Consider the following 12,390-nt stretch of genomic DNA (forward strand, 5'->3'; position numbering starts at 1 on the left):
AAAAATCACATCAACATTGCAAAGAAATGCTCCATCTTAAAAAGAAACCAATATTAACCATAAACTACTCTTCAACAATGGCCACGAATATTAAAACAGGACTTATTTTCACGAGTTCTTTCTGGCAACTTCACAAGGATGAAACAAAAAACTGAACATTCATATTACAAACAATGATTAAAGCAGCAAATCTATATATATAAATAAATAAACACTTGGTTCGACACTGAGCCCCCAAAGTGACCTACACCTTGATCATCTGAGGTACGCAGGCATTTCCAATGAGTGGACAGCTGCAAGGCTGTAGGAGTGGGTGGCATTCTAGGGCGGGTACTCAGGATGTGCGCAGCTCAGCTGGCAGATGGGCTTACAGACATTTTTAAATCTCTCCCTCTCCCAGTGTAGAGTGCCCTCCTGCTACAAAACATCCATCATCGTCCCTGTACCTAAAAAGACCAAGGTAACCTGTCTGAATGACCGGCATCCTGTCGCACTCACCTCAATAATCAAATGCTTTGAGAGGCAGGTCAAGGATGACATCTGCAGCATGCTACCACCCACACTGGACCCCGATAATTCACCTACTAACACAATCGATTGACAGATTTCACAATAGCCACAGCTCTACACACAGTCCTTACACATCTGGAGAAGGATGCTTATGTGAGAATGCTGTTCTTAAGACTACAGTTCACCATTCAACACCATAGTTCCATCCAGACTTGACACAAAGCACAGAGACCTCGGCCTTGACACTGCCTTGTGCAGCTGGATCCCAAACTTCCTGTCAGATAGTCAGCAGGTGACAAGAATGGACTCCCTCACTTCTACCCCTCAGGACTATATCCTATGCCCCCTCCTTTACACTCTGTATACCCATGTCTGTGTCACCACTCACAGCTCCAATCTAATTACATTTGCTGACAATACTACATTGATTGGCCTAATCTCAAATAACATCACGGCAGCCTATGGCAAAGTAGTCATCACCCTGACAGTGGTGTCAAGAAAACAACCTCTCCCTCAATGTCGCAAAAACAAGGAGCTGGTTGTGGACTACAGGAGGAATTTAGACAGGCTCATGCCTATTGACATCAGTGGATCTGGGGTTGAGAGGATGAACAGCTTTAAGTTCCTCAGCGTCCACATTACTGAAGATCTCACATGGTCTGTACATACCGACTGTGTGGTGAAAAAAGCACAAAGCCTCTCTGACTTCAGACAGTTGAAGTTCGGTATGGACCCCCAAATCCCAAGAACTTTCTACAGGGGCACAATTGAGAGCATCCTGACTGGCTGCATCACTGCCTGATATGGGAACTGTACTTCCCTCAATCACAGGACTCTGCAGAGAGTGGTATGGACAGCCCAGCACATCTGTAGATGTGAACTTCCCACTATTCAAGACATTTACACACCTGTCTTTGTAAAAAAAAAAAAAAGGGGGGGGCCCCAAGGATCATTGGGGACCCGAGTCACCGCAACCACAAACTGATCCAGCTCCCACCATCTGGGATGCAGTACCGCAGCATAAAAGCCAGGACCAACAGGCTCTGGGACAGCTTCCACCAGGTCATCAGACTGATTAATTCATGCTGATATAAATGTATTTCTACGTTATATTGACTTGACTTGTTGTACATACTATCAAAAATTACTACAAATTACACACTTAGATGGAGATGTAACGCAAAGATTTTTTACTCCTTATAAGAATGCAAGTAATAAAGTCAATTCAATAACTGATGTTTAACTGCAATTGACTACCAATTAATAATGCAAGTACCCTTGGAGTCCACTCCATCAACAACTTCTAACTTAAGCACCATGCTCCTACCATCTCTATATACCTCATTCTTCAATATTCTCTCCATTTTAAATAAAATCAAGCCTCCATTACACTGAATTCACCACCCTTGGAGATATTTCTCTCAAATCCTAAATGACCTACTCCTTATTCCAACACTGGCCCTTAGTTCTACACTCCTTTTCCAAGGAAAATATTCTTTGAGAATTCATTGTTTCAACAGTCACATTTGGAGGACAGAGACCAAGCCTACTCAATTCCTTCATGTGATAGCCCTGCACTCCAAAGAAACAATTAAGTGAAACTACCTGCTAATCATACTTTTTAACTACTTTTCTTTGAATAAAAGAGAATTATATGCAATTCTCCAGATACAGTCCCACCAGGACTCACTACGATTTCGGCAAGACACCCTTACCCTTGTTGAACTGAATTTATTTAAATCTTACATCCATCCCACAATGTGAGGAAGTAAAAAATCTCTGCATTATGCCTCCATCACAAGGTACAGACATGTGAATTTATAAGCCTAACTGCTTTTAGAAAGAAGCTGTCCATAGCCTGTTGGTCCTGGCTTTAATGCTGCAGTACAGTGTGCCAGGCAGGAGCAGCTGAAACAGTTTATGGTCAGGGTGACTGGTGCCCCTAGTGATCTTCCAGGCCCTTATGCACCTGCTGCAGCAAATGTCCTCAATGGAAGGAAGTTCACATCCACAGATGCACTGGGCAGTCCATACCACTCTCTGCAATGCCCAGCAATCAAAGTTCCTGTACCAAGTGGTAGTACAGCCAGCCAAGATGCTCTCAATGGTGCCCCTGTAGAAGGTATGAGGATTTGGGAGCCCATGCCGCCTGACATACTCAATATTGATGTGACTCGGACACCGCTGTAGATTGAACAACCACGTTTATTCAACAGACTTCCATTTTTTACTTCTCTACGTCCTAACGTCATACATACTCTGACGCTACGAATACTCACACATTACATCCCCCTTTAAGATTTTTTTTCTTTTTACAACACTGAATTACCAAAACAGTACCTCTAGGTATGCCCTTCTTACAGTGCAACAACCATGACATAAACCAAAAAATCTTAACTTCTTGTACTGTATTCTGCATTGCATCTTACAATATTAACAGCAGTGTATTTTCTTTTACTAACATAGACTAACGATCCTTTTATTTCACACCTTGGAACTTATAACATGTGTGACTTTGCCTCAAACTGTGTGAGACTGTATATATGTCTAGTCTCTGTATCTAGCTGGAAGTTTAACTTGTTTCCCAGACCGTGTGTGTGATACAACTATGACTGTGCTTGTTCTTCAGCAGTGTCAGTCTCTCGAGTGACCTCTGTGTCTTTGCAGTCTGCACTCCTGGTGTCATTCGTTTCCATGTCTATATGTGGAAATGTCCTGTGCATCTGTACGTGGAAACTCCTCTCACCTGTCTTCAGCAGATGCTTCCTGTTCCTCCTGTAGACTCTTCCATCCAGCGTGCGAACTATGAAGGAACACACATAAAGGTTGCTGGTGAACGTAGCAGGCCAGGCAGCATCTCTAGGAAGAGGTACAGTCGACGTTTCGGGCCAAGACCCTTTGTCAGGACTAACTGAAAGAAGAACTAGTAAGAGAACTATGAAGGATCTTGGTTGCTGATGTCTGTTCACAACCACAGCTGGTTGCCAAGTGTCTCCTCTCTGTATTCTGACATTTTCACCTGTATGCAGATCTGGCAACTGTCTTGTATGTCTGTCATAGTAGCTCTTTTGCTTTATTTGCTTGTACTTTTGCTTGTCATGTACTTGAGCATTACCTTCAGGAGTCAGTAGAGTTGTGGATATTGGCAGCTCAGACTTCAGATGACGTCCCATCAACAGCTGTGCAGGACAGAACCCTACACCCTCAATCGGTGTGTTGCGGTATTCAAGCAGAGCAACGTAAGGGTCACCGCTGCTGCTATGTGCCTTCTTGAGCATGTTCTTGACAGTTTATACAGTTTTCTCTGCTTGTCCATTAGACTGAGCGTGCCCTGGACTGGAAGTAACATGCTGAAATTCCCAGCTTTCTGAGAACCCTCTGAACTCATCACTGGCATATTGTGGACCATTGTCACTAACGACAATATCTGGAATACCACGTCTTGCGAATGTCGACTTCATTGCGATAATGACACCTCGACTAGATGTGTCACTTAACTTGGTGATCTCCAGATATTTTGAATAGTAGTCCACACAAAGCAGATATTCTGCACCATTGTAGTGAAAGAGATCTGTGCCAATCTTCTCCCACAGTCTTCCTGGTAGTGGGTGGAGAAGCAGAGGCTCTCTTGGATTGCTGTTTTTGTTTTCATTACAGACAGCACACTGAGACACAATGCCCTCTGAGTTGACATGCCTGGCCTACAGAGAATGTCCCTTGCTCTCTTTACATTTCAGGTGTGACTCATGAATTCTGTTGAACATTTCCTGTCTCATTTGGTTTGGTACGATGAGTTTTGCTGTTTTGAACATTAGTCCTGATGCATAGCTGATTTCCTCTTTAAATGTCCAGTATTTCTGCATTTCCTGGGGAACATCTTTTCTTTCTGTTGGCCATCCATTCATTGTAATGTCTCTTAGCATTTGCATTTCAATATCACCTGTAGTCGCTTTCCTGAACATGTTCAACTTCTCCTCAGAGATGGGTAGCTCAGGTGTAACCCAGTTGACCTCCAGCTCTCTTCCTTTTGCTCTTTGAGGTAAGCACGGCTCAAAGCATCAGCGATGTACAGTTCATTTCCTGGCTTATAGGTGACTGTGAGAGTGTGCCTCTGTAGCCTGAGAAGCATCCTTTGTAGCCTCATAGGAGCTTGGTGGAGTGGCTTTTTGAAGATGCTCTCAAGTGGTTTGTGATCACTCTCAACCTGGATTTCTTTGCCGTATACATACTGGTGGAACTTCTCACACCCATAAACTATGGCGAGTAATTCCTTCTCGATTTGAGCATATCAGTGTTGACAGTCCATAAGTGCTTGTGATCCATTCGCCACAGGCCTCCCATCCTGCAGTATAACATCTCCTATTCCCTCTGAACTGGCATCCACAGACATCGTCACTGGTTTATTGACATCATAGAACTTGAGTGCTGGTGCATTGGTAACCAACTGATTTAATGTGTCAAAACTTTTGTTCCGTCTTCCCAATGCCATTCAGCGTTGCTCTCTAGTAGTTTTTAGAATGGAGCGCTGACCTCTGATAAGTTGGAAATGAATTTTGCAAGATACTGTATCATGCCCATGAACCTCAATAGTTCTTGCTTGTCTTCAGGTGGTGGTAGCTGTACCACAGCTCTGACCTTTCCATCATCTGGTTTTAGCCCATCAGCACTGAGTACATGACCTATGTATTTGATCTCTGTAGTTCTGATCTTACATTTACTTTTGTTCAGTTTTGGGTTGTACTCACATGCTCTCTCCAGGAGCTTCCTCAGTCTCTGATCATGTTCCTCAATTGTATCACCCCATATCAGCAAATCATCAATGATGTTGACCACCCCGTCCAGGTCTTCAATCATATGTGCCACGGATCTCTGGAATACCTCTGATGCAGAAGAAATCTCAAAGGGTTGATGCAGGAAACAATATCTCCCTATGGGCGTGCTGAAAGTGCATAATTTGGAACTTTCTTCATTCTGCTTGATCTGCCAGAATCCTTGATTTGCATCTAATACTGAAAAGTATTTCGCATTAGGCATGCCGGAGACAACCTCTTCAACCGTGAGCAGCAGATAGTGCTCTTTTGATGGCTTAGTTGAGATTTTGTGGGTCTATGCAAATCCTCGTCTTTTTTTCTGTGATCACTGTCACCAGACTATTCACCCAGTCGGTCAGTTCTATTTGTCTTATGACTCCCATCTTTTCCATTCTGTGTAGCTCCTCCACTACTTGATCCCCAAGAGCTATTGGAATCTTTCTCAGGGCATGCAATAATTGGATCAATCTGGATATGGTGTTTCCCTGGTAAGCATCCTAATCCAGAAAACAAGTCATCAAAATCTTTGAGAATGTTATTTTCTTTTTCAACACCGTAGATTCGCTTCACCAGGCCTAGCTTTGTGCATGTTGCTTTGCCCAGTATTGCTGGAACATGTTGCTATACTATTTCAAACCCTGTCTTGTGTTTTTGGTCCTTTGTACACACACGTGAGTGCTTTTTAGCCCAATGGTGCCGTCTTGTGGCCGAAATATGCAACAAGCTTGCAGGTGGATTTTCTCAGTCTTCCTCTGATGTCCAGTGAGTTGAATGTTTCTGCTGACATTACATTGCACTTTGCCCCAGTGTCAAGCTTAAACGTCACATTCCACCTGTTTATCAGATCTTTTGTCCAATCATCTTCATCCTCCATCTCTGCATTGTCAATATTCTTGATGCGTACCACCTGTTCCACTTCAACTGTGCCAATGAACATGTCACTGTTGCCCTCACTCTGTTCCACAGCATGCACTTTCCTTGTGTGCTCCTTTGATTTGTACATTTTTGCAAAGTGATTTTTTTTCTGGCATATCTTGCATGTCTCACCAAAGGCTGGACATTTTCTGTATCCATGTTTATAACCACATCTGCTGCAGTTAACTTCCTTTTGATCACCCTGTGGAGCTGGCTTTGTCCTACTCTTGTCAGTTTTCACAGTTTTATTTTGTGCGCTTCAATCTCTTCATTGAGCACTCTAACCTGACTTGACGTGATCTCACTGGCATGGCAAACATCAATTGCCTTTTCTAATGCAAGATCCACCTCTCTCACTAGCCTGCCTCTCACTTGATCATCTCATATGCCGCATACAATCCTGTCATGTATTAAAGAGTCATGCAGTTGTCTGACCTCAGTCTTTTGCCTTGCTCTTCAAATCTGTTTCATAGGCGTCGATGGTCTCTCTTAACCCTTGAGCCCTTGTGAAAAACGTGTCCGATGTACAGTAGGTTTTTTCTCGGTTCGCAGTAATCTTGAAACTTTTTCTTTAACACTTTGATTTTATCTTGCTCATCATCTTGGAAGACAAACGTGTTGCAAACCTTTATTGCCTCTTCCCCCACCACATGCAGAAACGTGGCACATTGCACTTTCTCCATCTCCGTCTTTTTAGCTACGCCGCTAGCGGTGCAAAACAGCTCAAATTTCTGGATCCATATTTTCCAGTTCTCAGCAAGATTACCTTCTAGGCTTAAACTTGACAGTGGCTATAGCTGTGACATCTTTTACGTGTCTTCTCTTCCTTTCTCCCCCCCCACGATTTCTTCTGACACCACTTAATATTGATGTGACTCGGACACCGCTGTAGATTGAACAACCACATTTATTTAACAGACTTCCATTTTTTTTTATTTCTCTATGTCCTGACGTTACGAATACTCACACAGTACATTACAAGGTAGAAGAGACGCTGTTGTGCTTTTTTTTTTAAACCACACAACTGGTGTGTACAGTCCAGGTGAGATCTTTGGTGATGTGTATGCCAAGGAACTTGAAACTATTCACCCTCTTAACTGCATTCCCATTGATATTGATCAGAGCAAGCCTATATCTGTTCCTCTTGTAATCCACAATTAGCTCTTGTTTTTTGACATTGATGGAGAGGTTGTTATCTTGGCACCACTGTGTCAGGGTGTTAATCTCTCCTCTGTAGGCTGTCTCGTCACTGCTAGAAATATGACCAATTAATGTCATGTCATCTGCAAATTTGATCAGCAGATTGGAGCTGTGTGTGGAAGCATAGTCGTGGGTGTAAAGGGGAGGACTCAGGACATAACTTGGGGGGGGGGAACCTTTGTTGATGGTCACAGGGGCAGAGGTGAGGGAGCCTAACCCCACCACTTGTTGACGATCCGATATGAAGTCCAGGATCCAGCTGTACAAGGCAGGGTGCAGGCTGAAGTCTCTGAGCTTCCTGTCACATCTGAAGGGAATTATGTGATCAGAGCAAAAAGCCTTTACAGCTATGTTAGCTCTCAGTGGCAGTATAGGGGGACATCCTGATCCCCTTGAACACCAACATTTCCCAGTCGGGTTGAGTTGTTCTGATCTCGAAAATGTTTCATCACCATGCGAGGAGACATCATCAGTGCACTGTGGATTGCAGTGTCCTCCAAATTGGTCTTTATATGCTTTTTGGAAACTCAACTGTGATATGTGGAGGAAATCTGATAGGCTGTGTGGTGAACTTCATGCATTGTGGGACAAGTTCATGACCACATTGGCTCAGAAATAAGACCAAGGTCTAGGTTTACAGAATTGTTGCTATACAAGAATCTGACCTGTTGTTCCTACTAAAGTGGATAATCTCACACTATTTCCCCCCCACACTATACACCGTCTGCCAAACTGTTACTCATTCACTCAGCTAAATGTCCTCCAAGTTTCTATCATCACCATTACTCACATTCCCACTTAATTCTATACAATAGAAATTTTAATTTGATACCAAATACTAAAAGCAAATAGCTAAGACCCCAAAAACCAATCCCTGCGATTCTCCAGAAGTCAGCCTTCCAACGTGAAAAGGATTTATTAATGTGCAATTATTTTGCTGAATGCCAAAACCTTCCCAATCCTGAAGCAATTACTTTATCTGGTCACTTGATAGACAGATTTAATACAACCTCTATGCCTGGAATCCACATCTGGATCTTTTTTGTACCTTAGCTTATTTACTGCAAATTATATAATAGTATTATAAAGTTCCTTTATTCTAGCCACAGCCTGTGCACTTCTACCCATCAATAAAATTTCCAAATCTACCACATTCATCTGCCTCCTGCAATTTTATGCTTTCCACTGTAGATTTAATTACACCACATTCAAACAACGTAAAATTCCTTCATAATGGCCATTCTTCCCCCTCCCCCCAAGCTCCTTTGCAAAACTATTAGTGAACCCTTTCTTGGGGCACAGCACTAGATCCAAAATAGCTTGCTCCCCAGCCAGTCCCTCAACATACCAATCTAGAAATCCATCTCATTGTAAAAACTACATTGACATAGCCAATTAAAATCCCAGCATTTTACATTTAATTCAATTAAATCATAAATCAGACAATATTGGCAATAGCTTTTTTTTTAAATCATTTAGAGCATCAGCATTCATAAAAACACAAAGCTATCCTCCTGCTGGACAAGCAAGTGGAAGGCAATTTCGCCACTGATTTTACTACATAAACAGGGCTCTGACCAACAAGAATGAATTCATTACAATCCTATCAATAGGTAGTTATAATTCTGGGAATATGCATGTCATTTTCTGCTTAGAGAAAACTTAAGATACTTGTTGAAATAAACTTAAGTCAGGCTGTTGAATTGAAAACTTGTGAGCCCATTGCCCTCATTCAATCTGTAGTAATGAATAACCAACATGATCAATTATCACATCCACTTACTATTTGCTCCACAGTCAAAATCCCCGATTGAGGCTTGTGGAAATAATTCCATAATTCCTACTGGACCTCCACCACCATTCATAGAACATGCTACATTTCTGATGAGATACTGAAGCAAAAACAGTGATCTACTTGATGGCTCAATGGCACAGTTGAAAGGAGTGTGGGAAAGTTCCCCCCGTGCTCCCAAAATAAACACCAAAACAAACCTGTCACATGCTGGTTTGTGGGACTCCATAGCACAAGTTGATGCTGCATTTTCATGTATTACCATAACATCATAATACACCTTTAACAATATAGAATATCACCACAGGCCAACCAATATCTGATAAGTCATTTGGGTAGATGATTAAAAGCTTTATAGAAGTTTTAACAATTACCATAGTGTAACACAGAAACACAATAGAATCAATGGAAAACTACAAAATAAACACCAAATACAAAGCAAAAAAAAACAAATAATAAAGTAACAACAATGTTCAAAGTGGGAATTCCAGAACTTGGGACAGCTGAAGACATTGGTGCCGATGATGGAGCAAGAATATTCAAATAGCTCCAAAATGCAAAGCTTAAGGTGATTTAAAGTTTAAGAAATTTGGAAAAGGGAAGGTTGAGATGTGAAAACACAACAGAATTTCAGGTGATACATTGCTGAATCAGGAACCGATGTTGGTAACTAAACCAGCGTTGGTAACTAAACCATGATTGACGAATAGTGGGACAAATTAGAACATAGGATAGTTTTTAAAATGACACTGAGTTTATGGAAAGTGGAACAAGGTGGGCTTTACACAAATAGCAGGAGGGGGAATGTACCTTGTTGAAAGGGGCCAACAATGCATTGTTCTTCCCAATAGTAGAAGGGAATGGCAGCAAGTAACATGAAAATGTGGATGTACAGGATTGCAAATGTACATGTGGACACAGGTAAAGTGTACTTTGATGGCACTAGAGGATAAAAGATACAGGCTTAGATACAGGGTCAGATAGACAAATGGAAATAGCTCATACTGATATCTGATTTGCATAGACAAATTGGGTTAAGAGGTCTTCTTCCATGTTGTATAACTACAACACACAAATGAGAGATAGGAAGTTCCAAGGACAAATACTCTTGAGGGGGATGCAGGAAAGGAAGAGAAAAGCAGGAAAGGAAGAGAAAAGCAGGAAAGGAAGAGAAAAGCATAGATGAAATGAGAAGCTAAGAGTTGATTTTCTGAGCATGATTAGCTGGATGCAAAATACATGCTGCAGCAGTAGATAGCATAGCTGCACATCAAAGCTGAAAACAAGCAAAGATTACTTCTACTGTTAAGAGTCACAAAGGACGCTGCAAATGACTTTGATAATATCTATTCCAGCATTGTGATGAAGACAAAACCCTGACTAGAAGGATTCAGACATGGCTTCCAAGAAAAATGGGTCAAAATTAGAAGGGAACATCAAGTAAAAAAAACACAGGGGTCTGAAAAGGGCTAGAGACACAACACAGCGGAGGAACTCAGCAGGCCACACAGCATCTATGGTAACGAGTATAATCGACGTTTTGTGCTAGACACTTCATCAGGACTGGAAAGGAGTGACGGGTTATAATGGAAGAGGATGACTGCATTTATAAAGCATGATACCTTGGAGAGAAGCTATGCAACTCGCTTTGAGACAACCACAGGACCTGAAAGGACGCTGTTAAAACAAAAGTGCAACCACTACTCAAAGCCAGAATGAGTGCAGGGTACAATAACAAGCGTGTAAGGAACCATAAAATGTGATTCTGTCACATGGGAATTACCGTGTTGTCTACTCCACACGTTATCTGTATTTATCTCACACACATGCAGGTGGGAAAAGGGGCGGTCGCATGCACAGGCGGCTGCAGCAACTCCCGGCGAAGCGCGCAGCCAGCCAGCCACCTGCCCTCAGCGTGCTCGCCGGTGCCGGACTCACCTCACACGCGCCGGCCCGCGGCCTACCCCCGGCACGGACCAGACCGGACAGCCGACCGTTCACCACACGACAGGCTCGAACCGGCTGCCTTCAGCAGCCCACCGCGCCCCCTCTCCACTCGTCTCCACCTGGGGGTTCGACACAACGGGGCTCCGGCTCTGTTCCGCCCTTCGTCCCTTCCGTCGGTATGCAGCACCTCGGCGGGCCGAGCACCAGGATCACGCCGTTTATTTCACCCCCAAGCGCCGCCAATATCAACCGCCGAGCCCGCGCCACCACCATAAAGCCCTACCGCCTCTTATTACGCGCTGCTCGCACTAGCTTGATGCCTCGGCACCGCCCCCTCGCCGATCTCCGCGCACCCATTGGCCCACGCCCACGACTAAAGCCGCCCATTCCAGGCGTCCTCTCGTCCCTTTGGACCAGGCGGACGTCTCTCCCGTGACGTGGCGGAGGGCGGGCATGTCTTCGTCGCTTTTGGTTTGGTTGACTCCGGCGTTAAGGCTGGGGTGCGGAGTGCCTGGAAACCTTCAGCCAATCAGCGGCGGACGGCCGTGAACGCCGCCGAGTGAGACGTCGTTTATTAAATGTGCCGAGCTGATGTTCCTCTATTTACTCATTTCACAGTCGTCCCCCCCCCTTATGTAACGCGTTGCAAAGATGCACAAATGGAATTCTACCAGAAGACCTTGCAATTTGCAATGCGACATATCTAGAATTGTAAGCTTCACCCTGCCAGATGTATGAATTCTCTCAGCTTCCCCCATTCAGTCCCATCGTGTAGCAGATCTGAAATTGCCTGCCCTCTCCGACAGTTAAAAAAATCCTGGCACGGATCCAAGTTTCCATTTTACCAACAAAGAAAGGGAAAAAGGAAGACAAAACAACAGAAAAATGCTGCTGATGCTGAACATCTGAAATATATATTTTTAATGATGGCAAGTTTCCCAGTAGATTGGGCAGCTTCCGCGGTGGCAGAAACAGGGTTAACAGAGTAAAAGTGACTTTTCAACCGCAGGGGAAGAGAGAGAATTCGTGGTCACGTACACAATGTTATTCCTTCTATGACTGAATATTCTGTCCAGTTACCCGCCTATCATTTTAAAAGGACAGCGAAAAGAAACCACACATACAGAACTCTAAAAGTGAACGTGTTTATTTGAGCTATAGCCCTGAACCAACACCATCACCACTACAAGATTACAAACAAGAAACTTCCAGACC

General features: G+C 43.4%; 1 protein-coding gene across 3 annotated transcripts in view; it reads right to left on the reverse strand.

Moving 5' to 3' along the window:
* scai (suppressor of cancer cell invasion) overlaps positions 1-11,493 on the reverse strand; it is a 144,111-nt gene extending 132,618 nt beyond the window's left edge. For all 3 annotated transcript variants that reach the window (XM_072239899.1, XM_072239900.1, XM_072239902.1), the window contains exon 1: positions 11,167-11,493. The gene's annotated coding sequence lies outside the window, so the exon portion shown is untranslated. The remainder of the gene's footprint in view (positions 1-11,166) is intronic.
* Positions 11,494-12,390: the final 897 nt, after the last annotated feature.

Source organism: Mobula birostris, chromosome 22 (genome assembly GCF_030028105.1).
Source record: "Mobula birostris isolate sMobBir1 chromosome 22, sMobBir1.hap1, whole genome shotgun sequence".
Lineage (NCBI taxonomy): Eukaryota > Metazoa > Chordata > Chondrichthyes > Myliobatiformes > Myliobatidae > Mobula > Mobula birostris.